The sequence below is a fragment of the Harpia harpyja genome, chromosome 1 (genome assembly GCF_026419915.1).
Source record: "Harpia harpyja isolate bHarHar1 chromosome 1, bHarHar1 primary haplotype, whole genome shotgun sequence".
NCBI classification, from domain to species: Eukaryota; Metazoa; Chordata; class Aves; order Accipitriformes; family Accipitridae; genus Harpia; species Harpia harpyja.
The window spans coordinates 41,741,588-41,757,753 of record NC_068940.1 but is presented as its reverse complement, the minus strand read 5'-3'; the positions used below and the strand labels follow the sequence as shown (position 1 = coordinate 41,757,753).

General features: G+C 40.2%; 1 long non-coding RNA gene across 1 annotated transcript in view; it reads left to right on the top strand.

Moving 5' to 3' along the window:
• Positions 1-9,088: 9,088 nt before the first annotated feature.
• The window catches only part of LOC128142865 (uncharacterized), a 43,744-nt gene continuing 36,666 nt past the window's right edge, over positions 9,089-16,166 (top strand). The window contains exon 1 of the long non-coding RNA XR_008235533.1: positions 9,089-9,281. This is a non-coding gene — a long non-coding RNA (uncharacterized LOC128142865). The remainder of the gene's footprint in view (positions 9,282-16,166) is intronic.

The window sequence follows — 16,166 nt, the reverse complement described above, 5'->3', positions numbered from 1 at the left end:
TTCTATCTGATTAGAGCTGGGTTGTAGTGGCCATGATGAGTTACGACAACAGTCTATTATTGGCATTGTTAACTAGTGTCCCTCATTAAATTAAACTAAAAGGGGCAGGGAAGGGAATCTTTTCAAGGTGTTCCTCAGCTTATAATATAATTATTTAAATTTATTTTAAAGGATAAATTTATTTTAATTTATCAGAACGTCCTTGTCCTGAAAATAAAAGTTCTTCAGTTTTGGTGTTGGTTTTTTTTTTTTCCTCCTTCTATAAATTCATGCTTTGAGGAGAGTAATTTACTATGCAAAGAATTTTTGAAGGTCATTTTCAGTGCCATTAACATTGTACAGAGGACCTTTGAGAATAGCTGTTTGCCTGTGCAGGTATTTCTGTGGTGCCGTCTTGCTCTATGTACCAGATGACATTTATCTACCAAGACAGTAGGCACCTTTCTGACCACTGTGCCTAGATACTAGACATGAAATCACCGTATATCAAAATACAAAGATATTGGAAGGGATCTGTCACTTTCCTCAGTCCTGGCTTGCAAATCTATAAAGAAGGCCAATTAGATGTGGGTGGAGAATGAGCTCCAGAAGGGCTGGATCTTTGAAGAAAATATTGCTTTGGTGAATTTAGTAGAAATATGATCTGCTGGGCTTGTTTTGTCTTTCATACTGCAAAAGTCTAGTGAGAAATTAGGTGACAAGTTTCTGCATTTGCTATAGAGGATGAGTTTTCTTGATGACACAGACCTGTAAGGTGGCAGATCTGTCCAGTGATGGGGAAAAATTGTTTGCTTCCACATAACACAGGAGTAGAAACTATGCAAAAAAATACTTAAGGACTCTGAAAGGTTTCTCTCAGGATAATAGCTCTTGTCCTGGGATTCCTGTAGGTCTTTTAGTACTATCTAACTTCCCCTCCATGACCATAGTTCCTATAAATTGCACAGGGGAACAATGCAAAAGTCTGTTTTTCTTCACAGGAGAAAAGCTGTGGGGGAGACACTGAGGTCAGTTCCAGTCCCCTACACTTTTAGCTATTGTACGTGACATGGTTAAACCAGAAAATTTCCAGATTATCTATAAGCATGTGATGTAGGCAACAGAAGGTGCCAAATACTTCCTCACATCCTTGAAAAAAAGGTGATGTAAAAAAGAAAAAACAGGCTACAACTGTGAGTCTAGAGTTACATTTGTGCACTGTTGAGTAAGAAAGTGTGATATAAGATCATCTAGTTCTTTTTTTAAGTCTGCTCTGACTTCATTTTGTGTTGAGTGCAGGTTTTCCTCTCCCGTCAGACAAACACCATTATGTGTGTTCCACACTAACAAATACTGGTTCTGCCACACGTTTCATGGGAAACAGCTCATTAAGTTACTACTCCTTGTAACTTCCCTTAAAAGCAAGCACAAACTATGTTATCGGTCACCATAAATAAATAGGGGAAGCTCCAAGACTGGAACCATCTGTGTTCTTTAGAGGGGAAAGAAGTTCTCCCAACGTATCCTGCATTTGCCTATGCCGCTTTACTTTCACAATCTGTTTTTATTTATGATTATGGCTGCCCAGAAGAATAGTCTGGTGCCATGCTTTGTATTGGTTTACTCAGTCTTTTGGCTGGGAGAGTTGAGTTACAAAACTTTCTTGTAGCACTTTACTGACTCTTACAATATTGATCTGTGATTACATTTGGATGATCAAAGACCCAGCACTACCAGGGTAAGAATGAGGAAAGAAATAGGGGAGATGGTTAGTATGCACCTTATTTATCTGGTGTACAGATTATTGTTATAAAATGGGAATATACCCATTGAAAGCACAGGTGCACCAGTCTGAGGTACCACTATGGTATACTGAAGTATAGCAACTCAGTATGAGCATTGCAGAGGCTCCCCGAGCAATTACATTTTTTAAAATGTCACCACAGTATTGGCTGTGAGTAGAGTTTGAACAGAGCAGAGGCAAGTAGTAACTAAAAGTCTACTTAATGGAGAAAGGTTGCCAGTAGCTTACTGTGTATGCTGCAAGTCATGTCCTCACAGCTAAGCCTGGGACTTCTGGATCTCACAGGATTTCAGAGCTGTTTCTTTCATGGGGTCTACTTGGGTTGCACTCATCTGGTCCTCATTTCAGGTTCTTGTACCTGCTCATAGTTCTTCTGCTTCGTTCCTGCTTGAGGGTCCCAGGAAGAAGATTGTGCTTGGTCCTCGGATCTGGAATTGCCATCCAGCCTGTGGTTGTCTTCACCTCATCCAATGCATATGTATACATTTGCAGCGTGATAAGTGCTTGCCCCTGATCTGAGATCACAGCTATGGCCATCACCTATTGCATGGGAATCTACTATGTTGGAACTTAAAAAAGATAGATATGGGAAGATAGAGGTAGATATGGAAATTGCTCCTTAAAGGTAGAGAAACACTGCTGTGGCATCTTGCATTGCTGTTTTCCAGTCTGTTAGACTTGTGTGAGGAAGCAGAAAGCTTGTCATTCTGTGGAGCTGGTGGTTTGGTACGCATCACCAACCACTTAGCCTCTTAAAATATGAAAAGCTGCAAATGCTCCATCTGTAGAAATCATAATGTGATTGATTGGCAGGGCTGTTCTGAAGACATTGAATGGAGCCAGATGAAGGTAACCTGAGATCCTCACTGTAAGCCTTTTGATTCAGAACCACATTTGATCGATGTTTACACTTGATGTGTGGTGGAAATAGGTTTGAGGGGAATGCTATAACTCTCTTCAGACTGTGCTGTTCAGCTATTGGCATTAGGTTGTGTGGTTGAGACTTACAGTCTTCTTGCATCGGCTATGCTGCCTCTAAATTAGCTGAAGGAGAAATCCAAGGAGAATCTCTCTGACATTGTTCTGTTTTAAATAATGCACTCAAAATTATAAATATTCTTGACTATTCCTTTTGTTTGACATGAAAATTAGACAAGGTGCAAATGTGACACCTTGCAGTCTATTTTGATGGTGGGAGAAGAATCCCACCTCTGCTTGGCATTTTGTTGGATGTGGGAGCAATTGTGTACTTGTAGTCTGAGTAGCTTTACTATTTATTTTATTTTAGGAACAAAAGTAAAACGTCTACATAATAACTTCACTGTTGCAGAAACAAACAACAAAAAACATTTACAGCAACTCAGAAACTGAAACAGCAGTTGTTTCTTAGTAGTGGTAGATACTTGGGCAATACCTAGAAAACAAGTCATTAGAGCTTCTTACCTTTGTGAATTACAGTCTTCTGCCTCAGAAATGCCTGTATTCCCAACTGCTTTTCTGTCTGTTAAGACAAATAATGTGGGCACATGATTTGAGCCCTGAGACTTAAAGGATGTAAGCATGTACCTGAAATTAGGCATGTGTGTGTGATTTGCTGAGTAAGGGTGTCCTAGTCAGATATTTAAATTTTAAATGCATTGGGGCCTTCACTCATAAAGTAAGCAAATTTCAACCTCGACAGCAGTGAGAGGAATAAACATCAAGCTCAAAACAAACTTATCAAAGTAGCTCTTGAGACTATGTAGAATTGCACTTTAAGATGGGCAGAGCATCTTTAAAACCCTTTTGCAGTAGCTAAGAGCTTATACATTAGCTTTCATGAGAGGCATTACAGATGTCTGTGAATATTATATAAACACTAGCCTGTTTGCAACAGTTTATAAACCTAAATATTTTATAAGAAAATACTGAACATTTAACTTGCCTTGTATTTTTTATACAGCAATAAACCCACCATTTTTATCAAAAGATGCTGGAAAGCCTGACTAATAATGTGACACTTTGTTATAAACTAGGAGGAAAGTTCACTGGTCTAGAATTAATAAGGTGTATGATCTGTACAGGGATTTCTACACTACAGGGGGAAACAGCTAACTGGCTTTGCTTGCTTTTGCATAAAGATGCATGTAATTTGTGAGAATGTTCTCTGGTGTATCTTTATGTCTCTGTGGCTAAAGAGGTTTCAGTGGTTTCCAACTGGACATTGCTTGGAAAATGAAAATACCATGTCCACACCTGATGTGATATATGCATGGCATTGCACGTCTTTGCCAAGTAACCTTCTTGCAGGAGGCAGGAAACAGCAAGTTTTAGACCTGAGCATTTTCTCCCCAGATATATGTATCAATTTCAAGGAGACACAAAGCATGCTTTGAGGAAGCTACAATGATGGATTCCAGGAGGACTAATGCCCCCAACACACAATATAGGCAGGTAGGGCTAGGACGTCAAAGGATGTATGTGCCCTACTGTAGCAGACCTCAAAGGCTCACCATCTCCTTAGCAGAATTAACTGTTCTGAGAAATCACCTAACCTGAACACTTGGGCAGACCAGAGGTAACGCTGGACAGGGAGGAGAGTTAACTCCAGCAAAGGGAGAATTATTTACCTTCTACAATGGAAACCTCCCAGCTTCACTGTAGGAAATTTAAGGGCCACCTTTGCTCCCCTACAGCTTGTCAGGACACTCTGTGGTGGGGCTTTCTGGGGAGAGAGTTCATGTGTTTAAAGGGGAGCTACATTCCCAAGGTGGGGAAGTGTAAATCCATGAGCAAGTGAGATTCAGGATATAACCCTTGTTTATCACAGTTTGTCTTAACATTTCCAGCAGGAATGCAACAGTTTTACCCCCTCCAAGCAGAGCAATTGTGTACAATAAGTGAAAGACCATGTAGGCTTCTGGGGGAATTTTAACATAGGCGTACTAGGTAGCCACGATTTTTCAGAGCTATCAGGCTTAAGCAGCAGCTGAATAGAAGTTTGAAAATCACAACTTGAAGGACTAGTTAGGAGGAGGAAGAGTTTCAACTTCTAAGTTTTTTCAAAGCCGTACTTTGTTGTAATGTCATGGTTTTAATTTTTTATGTCTCTATTGCTGATTAATTTCATTGTTCTGATTTTACTGATTGATGTAATTATTTTAATTGTTTTTATTGCCTAAATATCTTTATCAGGCTTGACCTTTAATGCAAACTTCACTTAGCTTTCAATAGAAATTCAGCTTCTAATTTTGTAGGTATTTAAAAAGATGCTTCCTTTCTATACTAGAACAGTTGCCCATAAGTGTTGTTCCATTAAAGACAGCAATGCCTCAAGAAAAAGCCTTTATCAGCAAGTGCTGTGAGCCAAGTTAGGATGACACAGTGGTAGAAGTGCTTGGCCCTCTCTAATTATCACCACTGATGAAATGAATGTGTGTAACAGTAGGAGAAATATTGCAGTTCTCTATGATTAGTAAACCTGAAAGGTCTGTACATGAGGCCTTATACTCTTATCCTTTGTTTACTCCAGAACACAGCAACCCATCTATGGTGTAAGTCCATTTGCAAGGCTGAGTGCATATTTTTCCACTCCAAAATTTGTGTAACCCTTGGTCACTTAGAGCAGAAGAATGAACATCTGAGATTTCCATTTTGAATTATTTAGGAATCTACCTTTACGCACTGAGTTTATAGGGCTATCCCTAAATGACCCGCCTGCACTAGGTGTGAAAGAATTATCTTCTTGAACTCTAAAAGGAGACCACAACATTAATTGCAGGGATCCAGAGTTACAGGATATTTGTACCTCCTAATTCTTCCAGGAATCATGGAACTGGCTTTGTTTAATGGAAGATCATGTATATTGAAGGGGAAGTTCCTTTCAGATCTGCACAGCCATCAGGTCAAAGTTTTGTACTGGCCAAAAATGTTATTGCAGTTGACTAGGGTAGTCTGAAAAACAGTGGCCAAGAAAATGCATGCTCCGGAATAAGTTATATGGTTGATGTGGCCAGATCTCACACACATGTATGTCAGGATTAATTCCTTGGTGGCCTACAGTTATTTCCACTTTACACTGGCATAAACAGTGTAGAAAATAAGGTTAGCATCTGTGCCACCTACAGAGCAAATACCAGTGCCAGCCTGAGTTGTGCTATTTTTGCGTGCCTGTGTTTTTCCTATAGCTTTAACAGGAGCATGGCTTCCTTAAAGCACAGAAATGTCAGAAAATCTATCACCAGGCTTGTCCCTATAGCTTTAAGTGTTTTGCAGTCAGTTCTCTCCTATAATTGTATTTCTATTTTGAATAATTCAGGAAGTCATCCAGTCTCCTTTGTTCAATGAGTATATCAGGCCACCTTTAAGTCATGAGGCTGCAAAGGGTGAGCGAGAGTTCTTCACCTCCCCCCACCCCCAAGATTTTTCTTTTTTTTTTTAACAAGGTTTATTACCTCTATTTGACAGGTTGGAAGTTGCGACACTAAATGACTTGGCCAAGGTCATACAGGAAATTTGGGATGGAGCACCAAACATATGAGTGCTACTGGTTTCCAAGCCAGCTCTCAAACCACTGGACATCCTTCTTAATTTCCAGTCTTTTCTGGCACTGCTGCCAACTTTCTGATCCAATTTCTCAACCACATTGTACCTCTTTTTCCCTTCTTTTGTATATAAAACCAACCTTGCAAGGTAATATAGCAAAGCAATCAATAGGTACATAGTAATTTCCTCGGCCAGTTTCACTTCTCTTTCAGTTCACAACTTGTCCACCAACAAATTTATTCCTTGCTTGGAGCACTTCGCTGAATCATTTCTATTCAAAAGTATCTGTTAGCACTTTGCTAAGCCTCAGACTGAACATCTTTGATCCACCCATTTCAAGATTAGATGGATGACAGAACCCAAATTGTAGATCCAAAACCATCCATGTTTTGGAGGTATATTCAAAGCCCAAGCCTAGATTTGGCTCTCAACGTGGTTACCTTGATCTGGCTTCAGATCTGAATGCCGTGTCCTGTGACATCTCTGTTTCTAGCACAAAATCTCGTGTTCCTATCTCTGTGAGAGCTCTTAGCCTTGATGAGTGCCTCAGTGCACCTTGTGTGGGAAATGACACCTACTGATCCTCTCAAACTTCATTCAGATGGTGTTCGTGTGCAATGTTTTTTTTTTTAATGGTTAGTTATTTATTTCTTACCTGGAGGCCTAGAGAATTTGGCATTTTGACAGAAGTAAGTGTGCAAGAAATCCCAATGTTGCCTGTTGCTCTCATTGTGCTCTCCCTCTTGCCTGTTTTCCATGTGGGGTGTGCAACTGCTTCCCACTTCCTAGAAATCAAATCACCACCACTCCTCCCCATTTCTCTCCTGTCTCCACATGATGAGAACATTGTCTGTTTTTTCGCCAGGGATGGGAAACCCAGGACAAGCTTGGTACTGTGGTCTTTTGCACTAACAGCACTTCGGTGGCAATTCACTCTTTCCAGGGAATTATTCTAGATTTATTCACCACAAAGCATCCAACCATAACAACTCAGTAGTTTTAAGGCCTAAGGAAAAAAATGTAACAAGATGTTCAAAAATTTTGGTTTGGGATAATTGGGAGTTGTTTATATCCTTGTGCTGCTGATTATGTTGTCATATACCACCATTACTGGTGTCCTCAGGAACAGGATTATCTTTGCTTGGAAACAAAGCCTCTGTTTTAACCACTTAAATGCTGGTTAATGTAGCTGATAAATGGAAGGAAAAATACTCCCCTGCTGTTACTGGATCTATCAGATGCTCAAAAATCATAGGGATGAGGGTTGAATAAAGAGATACATGCATAAATGAAACATACTCACTGTAAGTTTTACGATAAAACTATCAGGTCACTGCATTTTTTCTTTAGAGCATTTAGGGCAGAGTATCCCCACTGCACAGCAGAATACAGCTCTTGCTCTTCTTTGGTTTGAAAATAACTTTCTGTGCATTCAGATCATACCAAGCTTTCCAAGCTGTATCTTCTTTGGGTTTTATACCCTCCAATTATTTCTGTATGAATCTGGAATTCACATCTCTGGCTCATGTTTTTTCCCCTGGCTCACTGAAATGCCAGGGCTACACATGAAGTCTGATGGATTCTTCTTGTAATCGAAATGTGTTGTGTAAGATATGGGGCTTGACAATACTGCTTCTCCTCAGGTTCCCTGTGACAGCTGGGATGGGTATCTGCTACTATCCCACTAGAAAGGATTGTACTGTATGGGCTGGGGCTAAATGCTCTTCACAGTACTTTAACAGTTAAGAAGAAGTTTAAGTATAAATTACATTTGCACTCATAGGACTTTTTTAAATTTCCAGAGTGGCATATGAAAGCTTTCCTGTGAGTTTTGGGGGTTTTGTTTTCTTGGTGGGTTTTGTTGTTGTTGTTGTTGTTTTTGTTGTTGTTTTGTTTTGTTTTTTAAAGGACCTGTCAATAATATGAATAGTAAGTTCTAATGTTTTGTACCAGCTTCCAGCCTCTTTGAGGTTTTCAGCAGTAATTTCCCTCTGATTTCATGGGAACTGGGACCTGGAAGGCAGCAAGCTAGATGCACTTTGTCAAGAGAAAGCATTATCTGCATCCAGAATTTTCATAAAATCTAATGTAAAATGCATCTTGAACTTTTTTGGGAAAAAAAATCTCAACAACTGTAGAGAGGAAAACAAGCCATTTCCTTAGCTTGAACCTGCATGAATTAGTGGTAAAGTGTTGATCTCTAAACTTGCAGTTTCTGAACCATAAAATCTGTTTATTTTACCCTATAAAAGAACATTTTAACTTATATGGCTATTTAAGTTTAAAAGCTATTAGAGAAGTGGGTGGGGAGACGAGAAGCAGCAGCTTGAATCAGTAATTCAAGCTTGCAATACAATCTTCATCTGCTGCATAGCTTGCATAGAAATCCCCTTCAATGTGGATTTTCTGTGCTTGTAGCAGTCCCACAATACAGGAAATATACAGTATATATTTCCAACATTATCCATTATTGTAGTAAAGCTTATGAAGCAACCCATTCCTTGTGTATTCGTGGTGATCTGCAATAACTGGATATTCTTAAGTATGCATTTAAAGAAGTAAAAACATAACGTAAACAGGCAGAAACTAGCATCTGCAGTGACTTTCGAAAGGGATTTGGGGAGAACGTCTTTATTAATATGCTCTTACTGCAGGAACAGCCACAGCTTTGATAGAAAACCTACCTACCTGTGTTTTCTTTTATATCTGAATTTCAGGGTTTTTTTGTGTTTTCCTACAGATTGAAAGTGCTAGGACTAAAATTGAGTCAATGAAGTACCTCCTCTGGTGGGCAGAACAAAGCCACAGCACCCTCAAGAGAGAGATGGCGCGTGACAAGGAGGGACTGCTTCGTGCTGTAGACAGAACAGGGATGGAGGAAGCCTGGGTCCTGCTGCAGCACCCTCCCTGCTACGCTGTGGCTTGTTGCATCCCGAAGAAAGCAGAGAGGGGCTTGTGCTGCTTCAAATATAAGGTGGGTGTTTGTCCTTCATCCCAGGGTGGAGCACACGGAGGGAAGGTTTCTTGCACAGGCTCTGATGCTCATTCACACACACTCACACACACACAAAGCTATTTGCAAGCAGCAGCCTTGCTACAGCAGTCACCTTCAGTGAAAGGGAAGAGAGAGTTTGATTCCCTCTCTGCAAAATTGATAGAAAATTGTCAATGCGTTGAGTGGCTCTGCTTCACTTGAGCTGTGCAGGCCCTTTCTATACTAACTATCCCTGAACTTGCAGTACCTTGCTAAAAATAGTTCAAAGCGTAACCATGAGTTCTCCGAACTGTGATCCTACCAGTTCTGTATTATTCGACTCACCATTCCTTTGAAAGTATTCATCCTTCCCCTCGTAAAACTTAAATCAGCTCATTCCTTGGTCCAAGAGTTGACATCATTATGATGTTACATCCTATGTAATGGTGTGAGACCTGGAAATGCATTCACAGCAAAACCACGCTGTGAATTGAATTTGCAGTGCCTCGGCCCTTGCTTGCAGTCTGATCTCCCTCCCACCTTCTGCATTTATTTGTACTTTTAAAACCTGTGTGGTTCCTTGGAAATACCCCACGGTAACATAGCAGCATGCTGCTGAGGATCTATCAAGGGTCTTTTTAATGTTCCCATTTTTCTTTCCATGACCCCACATGTTTTACAATGTTTGTGGGAGCAAAAGTGATTGTTTTACCAAATTAAGCTAGTTTTCTTGCCAGGAACAGTGGCTAGGATCTTGTTGACAGATTTGGAAAAGATTATTCTTTCAATACGTTTTGAATGAATTTTTTAAGGATGTCTGCCATGTACAGTTTCCAAACTCAGACCACATTTAACTGTTTAATATTATACGGCGACAGGGACAAATTAGCACCTTTCATTTTCCTATCAAAATTAACACATCCCAAGAAGACATTTCAAGAGCTACAGATCCTTCATTTAGAAATAAATGTAGGAAACTAGTTAAATATGTTGAACTCAAAATCTTGGCCCAAATAAAGTTTGAGAGTTTTGTTATTGATTTCAGAGGCCTCAGAATTTTACACATTTTTCTTATATGTCTTTGGAGTTACCTTTTCTCTCATGTGTCTTTTATATGATGATTTTTTCTTTTTGATGGAAAGCTCTCTTCACAGCCTGCTCTGAAAGCCACATCTCATCCCTTTGCTCAAGGGCTTCCTCACGGGCATGAGGCGGGTATTTTGGGGGGTTCCCACCCGCCTCCCTTTCATGCAGGACTTGGCAGCTGGGTTTGTTTGTTCTTCCATCTTCTTCTGAAGCATCTGGAATTGGCCACAGCTAGAAATGGGCTAATGGGCAGGGTGCATAAGTGCTTCTGGTGGTAGTGAGAAGCTCCTCAAGCTCCTGGCTGGCGTGTATTGCCCCAGGTAACATTGGCAGGAATTACTGCAATTTGTTTTACTGTTGTGCCTCTTTCTAGTGAAGGACACAGCTTTCTCCCAAGGCACTGGTGGTATTCAAGGCTTTTGTCTTTTGTGCTAAAAGTCTGAAGTTTATTATAGGGTATTGGAGATTCCTGGATGGCTTGTGTTTACCTGGATGTTGAAGTTCTGAGTTTAGCATGATGATTGCTGTGATGGCAGGGGTGAGATGATCCAGGCAGTGCTTCTAGCTGTATGTTGCCATGGTGTTGGGGGATATGATGCTGTATAGGGCCGTTTTCGCTGTCACATGAAATGACTCTTTTGATCATTTGTGCTCTCTGAAGCTGCTATGCAATGTAGGTTAATGAAGATTCATATTCTTCCTCCCAGTTTTGGTCCATGCAGATACCTTGGGTTAACAGAAGAGAGAATACAAATCCAAGTCAATATGTCTGTGTATTTCACTTTTCTGTCTGAGAATATTAAGGCCAGATTCTCATTTATACTAAGCCCACTTGCAATATTCTGGCAACATAAAGATGCCTTAGCAGGAATGTAAATTAAAGCCTCTTTATACTTTTAATAGTGTTTGTAGTTTCACTTGGCTGCAGTACTGGAATGACACATGTCTATACAAATGGCATTTGCCATCCTGTTGGTGGCTGCTGATATTCTTCGTGCCTCTGCCACCTAACTAACTAAACCACAAGTCTGCTGCAGTTCCAGCTTTCCAATATCCTTAAAATGCGCTGTTTTCTTGAAACATCTAAACCTGGATTTAAGGTTAAAATAATTTTTCTGTCCTTCGTTCACCATGCAATGACCCTGTATGTGTCTGTGTGAATCTCTACTAAATGCCCAGTTCTGCAATGCCCAGTCAGATTATTCTTACCATGTACATTGCTTAAATTGGGGAGGAAGGTTCTTCATCTCAGTATGCCTTGTACAATACAGAGCACCATTTTCTTTTTTGGATTAAAAAAAGAAAATCTCTTGGGAGAAAAACCTGTATTATGGGCTCTCAGAGCAAGCGCTTCACATATTTTACATTAAATCATCCCAGCTTTTACATGTTCAGGTCCATTTTCACTTTTAACCATTAAGATCTTGTGTACCGGTGCCTCATCTTTCAAATGGGATGCTGCAAAAATGAAGAATGTTCAGAAGCCCAACAGTTTAAAGAGCAAAGAATTGAGGGACCTGAAGTACAAGGCTTGTAGAAAAGCCACGTGTCAACTATATAGACTCTAGGAAAAAATGTCAATATCAGCATCTACCTAATATATTTCAGAGAAAATACTGGTTTTGTAATGTCTGAAAGCATGTTATAAGCATTTTATTAAGTCCATGGTTGTATTCTGACTGTAGGGTCTTGTGTTAAATTACCACATGTTCAACAGTGCAGGGCTCAGAAAAGCCATGAAAAAAAGCCTCCAAGAAGAATCCAAAATGAGTTTTTGTTTGTTTGGACTTTTTGTTTTGTTTTGTTTTTTAAATAAATTTTAGTAAGTGATGACTGCAAAGTGCATAGCCTTGAAACTGCCATAGAAAAAAATGTAATGCTGTTCCCCCTCATGGAAATCTGGAGCTCTCCAGTGGTTTAAGTCCCCCATTCCTTCCTTTTCAAGGTCATGAGAACTTAGTTCCTGTTTGTGGTCTAGGACTGACTGTTAGGTTGTCAGACTCTCAGTCCCTATTGATTTTAAATAGAGAAAATTACACACGGAGAGAATAGAAGGAAAAGAAATGTCTCTAGCAAACTAAAAGGGCAGTATTTGAAGCTTCTGAGGAGACTGAGATCTTAACATATGTAGAGGAGAAAGTTTAAGGGTCTCAGTGCAGGGGAAATGGCATAAGACTTATGAAATACAAATATTTATAAGATTCTGTAATTTAGTAAATGGATTCTTAAAAACTAAGAGGTGAATAGGCTCCCCACGTAAAGAATGTGACAGCACTCTGCAAACATTCAGAGAGCATAATATATAGTACAATAGCATTTCTGCAGAAAGCTCTTATCTCTTTTGTACTCTTAAGTCCTCCCTATATTCTTCCCGTAGATGGAGCGAGTCTTCACTGCAACGCTTTCTATCCAGACCAGCTGTTCACTACATTTCTCCTTCCAAATCTCATCTGAAAGTATAGTTTTCTGCATTTCTAGATTAAATATTCTTCCTGTGTTGATAGGTGACTCTGGAGGAATTTTCTGAGTGACTGATAAGATAAAGCTACCCTTTTTGGGAACAGCTTGCACGAGGAGCATTGTACAGTTGAACAGGGCTGTTAGAATTTAATCTGTCTGATTCTGTCACTGAAGATCAGCTGTCATGGGTTGTTTACTTATCACACTGCAGTGCTATTTTCTGAAGGATAAAATATTCCAAACCCAAACAAACTCATAATTCAAGAAGAAAGACGACCTCCGCCGAGTATCAGTTGCCCTCCATGTGGAAGAGGGGAGCCACTTGCTAAGATAGAGGCTTCTCCTGAGCCCTCATTAGTTCCTTGCTTATTGTGGTCTGGCAGTGCCCGGGCTGCTGAGCTCGAAGCTGATGACAGCGGAGATGATAAAGTGTCTGCTGAAGCTGTACATGGCTGCGGGTCACTGCCTCGAAATGTGAGAACAAAATGGGTCCGAGCGCTAATGACTTTCAGGTGTGCACGCCAGGGCCTGTCAGGGCAGTCAAGGAATTAGTGCTTGGCACTAGGCGCAGACCTCTTGGCTGCCAAGTTAAACATAAATGGGGCCTCGTGTAAATAAACAAGGGCAAAGTGAGCTTTTACTTACACTAGATTGTATATCAAGCTCGTACACACGTGTCGAGCCCATCGCATGCATGCACACGCAATGCCTCCCTCCCAGGGCAGTAAGGCAAGACTGGATGTTACAGCTGTGAAAGGCGGGGGTGAGGGAGCTCCTGAGCACCATTTCTCATTTACAGGGCAAAGAGACAAGGCCCCTGCCTTGCTAGAGGCTGCTAAATCTACTTGAGCATTGCTCTTTTCTTTGCTTCCTTTCTCATGCAGATGGACCAGTGCTTACCTTGTAGGATGTTACCTTCCTTACCTTGGAAATACTCTCCCTGATCTCTCAGGGTGAGTTCCCTTTCAGCCCACCACCCCTCCTTTTATATATTCCCAGCCCTCTCCAATGCACACCAAGATTAAATTTCTGCTTTGGCCTGGATTATGTTTTCCAGGCCAATACATTATGCCACCTTCACGCTCCCCTCCCTGCCCCATCTGGCTTCCATCCTACCCCCATAAAGATTATTAATATAGCCTGTTTCCCAACGATTTATTAGCAGGGGCCAAACTGGTGCCATTTCCCATTTTAGTAGAGCACTGAAAATAATCCTGAGGAGTGTGCCCAGCTATAAAAATGTACTTACACTGTCATATTTGCAGTTTCAAACATGCACCACTTGATAGTCTCAAAAGTGCTGTTTAATTGGGTTTTATGGGTTCTAATTAATTATACCATGTAAAAAAATGACTTGTCCCATTACAGCTCTCTGTGGTTTACTCTGAAGAGCAATGTAATTTAGAGATAAATTGTCCTTCTCTATCCCCCTGCCCCTGCTTTTCCCAGCAAGCTTCAGAAAGGTTTAATTCTCTTTAAACCTGGGAAAGAGAAGCTGAGAGAAAGCTACATTTTGTTCAGGGGACACAACTCTTCCCAGTACCCATGAAAGCTTTAAATGTGACTCGAAATGGTTCCACGTTGCTTCTGCTGAATCAGGCTGGCGAAATTATGAATAATCCTGCAACTTTCCAAAGCTCACAGCTCTGGTAGCTGTGATTTTGCAGAGGCTTGAACATGTTTGCAGCTTTATATGCTGTGGATTATTTCCTCTGATTACATAGAGGTAACAGTAAAGAAAGCTGAGCTTGTGTGTGTTTTTTTTTCCTGAATGAAGGTCTAGATTGAGATTTTTCTCCACGACACTGTGAAAGTAGTTTGTTAAAGGATCTGGCTACCTTTATGGTATTTCGGTATGATTAGCAGCAGAGGAAACTTCTCAAGTTAACTTCCTATCCTGTCTTGCAGAATCATGAAGCCTGGAATATTCAGACAAATTCTGGGGCAGTCTTCTGACTTTAAATGCTTCCTGGAATGACTTTGTGAAAAATGAGCAGCCAAGCAGGTACACTCGTGGTTGTTTAAAATATACTCTTATATTACATCGATCACTGTAATAAATTGGGTCTCATGAGGCAAAGCATGAAATATAGTAGAACTGAAGTAGACAAACATTATATCTTATGGTCTATGACTTTATCTGGAAATTAGGGAGTCAGAGTATCAATTAATAAGAAAAGATAGGGCAAAGAAACCTCTTTAATTTGCCTTTTATAGGCAAATGCTACTTATTTCAGAAATGTCATCTCGCACTTCAAACAATGTAAAGCTTTCGTGCATGACCGATACCTCCAAAACTACACTGCCCACCCTAGGAAGGAAATTTGGTGAAACATCCCTGGTCACTGGTATTACTCTTAGCACCAAAAGGTTACAATCCTTGATGTGACTGCACAGATGAGTGTTCACGGGATCAAAAAGTTTGTGAGTCATGCTTCTCTAATTTGCTTATTTTATAAAATAAATAACCAGCATGTCAGTTGCTGGAAACTTGGACCATCCTGGGTGTCCAGATCAGTCTGCTTCATGCTCTGGAGCAGGAGCAGTAAGAGCTGCCAAAAAAAAAAAACAAACCACCACCACCACAGTCACACACATTACTCATCAATCTGAAAAGTAACAAGATTAATACTAAGAACTGTTTTTATAAAGTAATCCTCATAATAGTAAAATTAGTTAAAAGAAATTATAGTACATGTATCTAGTTAGTTATGTTAATAATAACTAAAACCTGCAATGGTTTTATGGAATGAGTTAGCAAAACAGAGCCCAAACCTGAATAAACCTGAAAATCTCCATGCAGCGTTTGGGTAAGCCCAAACAAACCTGAATATCTTGGTGTTTGTACAGTGTTTATGTTTGCTTTTGCATGGCTTTTGCTGCCTCAGAAAGCCATTTATGGAGAGGAAGCAACATGAAACCTGCTCTTCTCACACGATTTTCATCATTGAGAGATTTAAATAAGTGGGATCTGCTCTTTTCATGCCATTCTGTCCCCATAAATTACTCCTGGAGGCATTAAAAAGGCTTGTGAAAAACACAGTAATAAATACCCAAAGCACAAATACAAATGTTGCAGGCTGCTCACACTGCTGTGACAGCAGCTCTGTTGTTAATTTATTGAGCAAAACTGAAGAGGGACCTCAATACCTGTTTCAGCACTGCTGTGTGTGGAGCCTCATTTTACACTGCTGAAACTGATGTTAAAAATCCCATTGACTTTTTATAACAGTATCGTGATTGCTCCAAAGCTGACCGAGTTACTCTGATTATTCCAGAGGAGCAAAGGAATAAGGAAAATGAGGGGAGAGAAGAAATATCAGCTGCAAAAGGATCTTC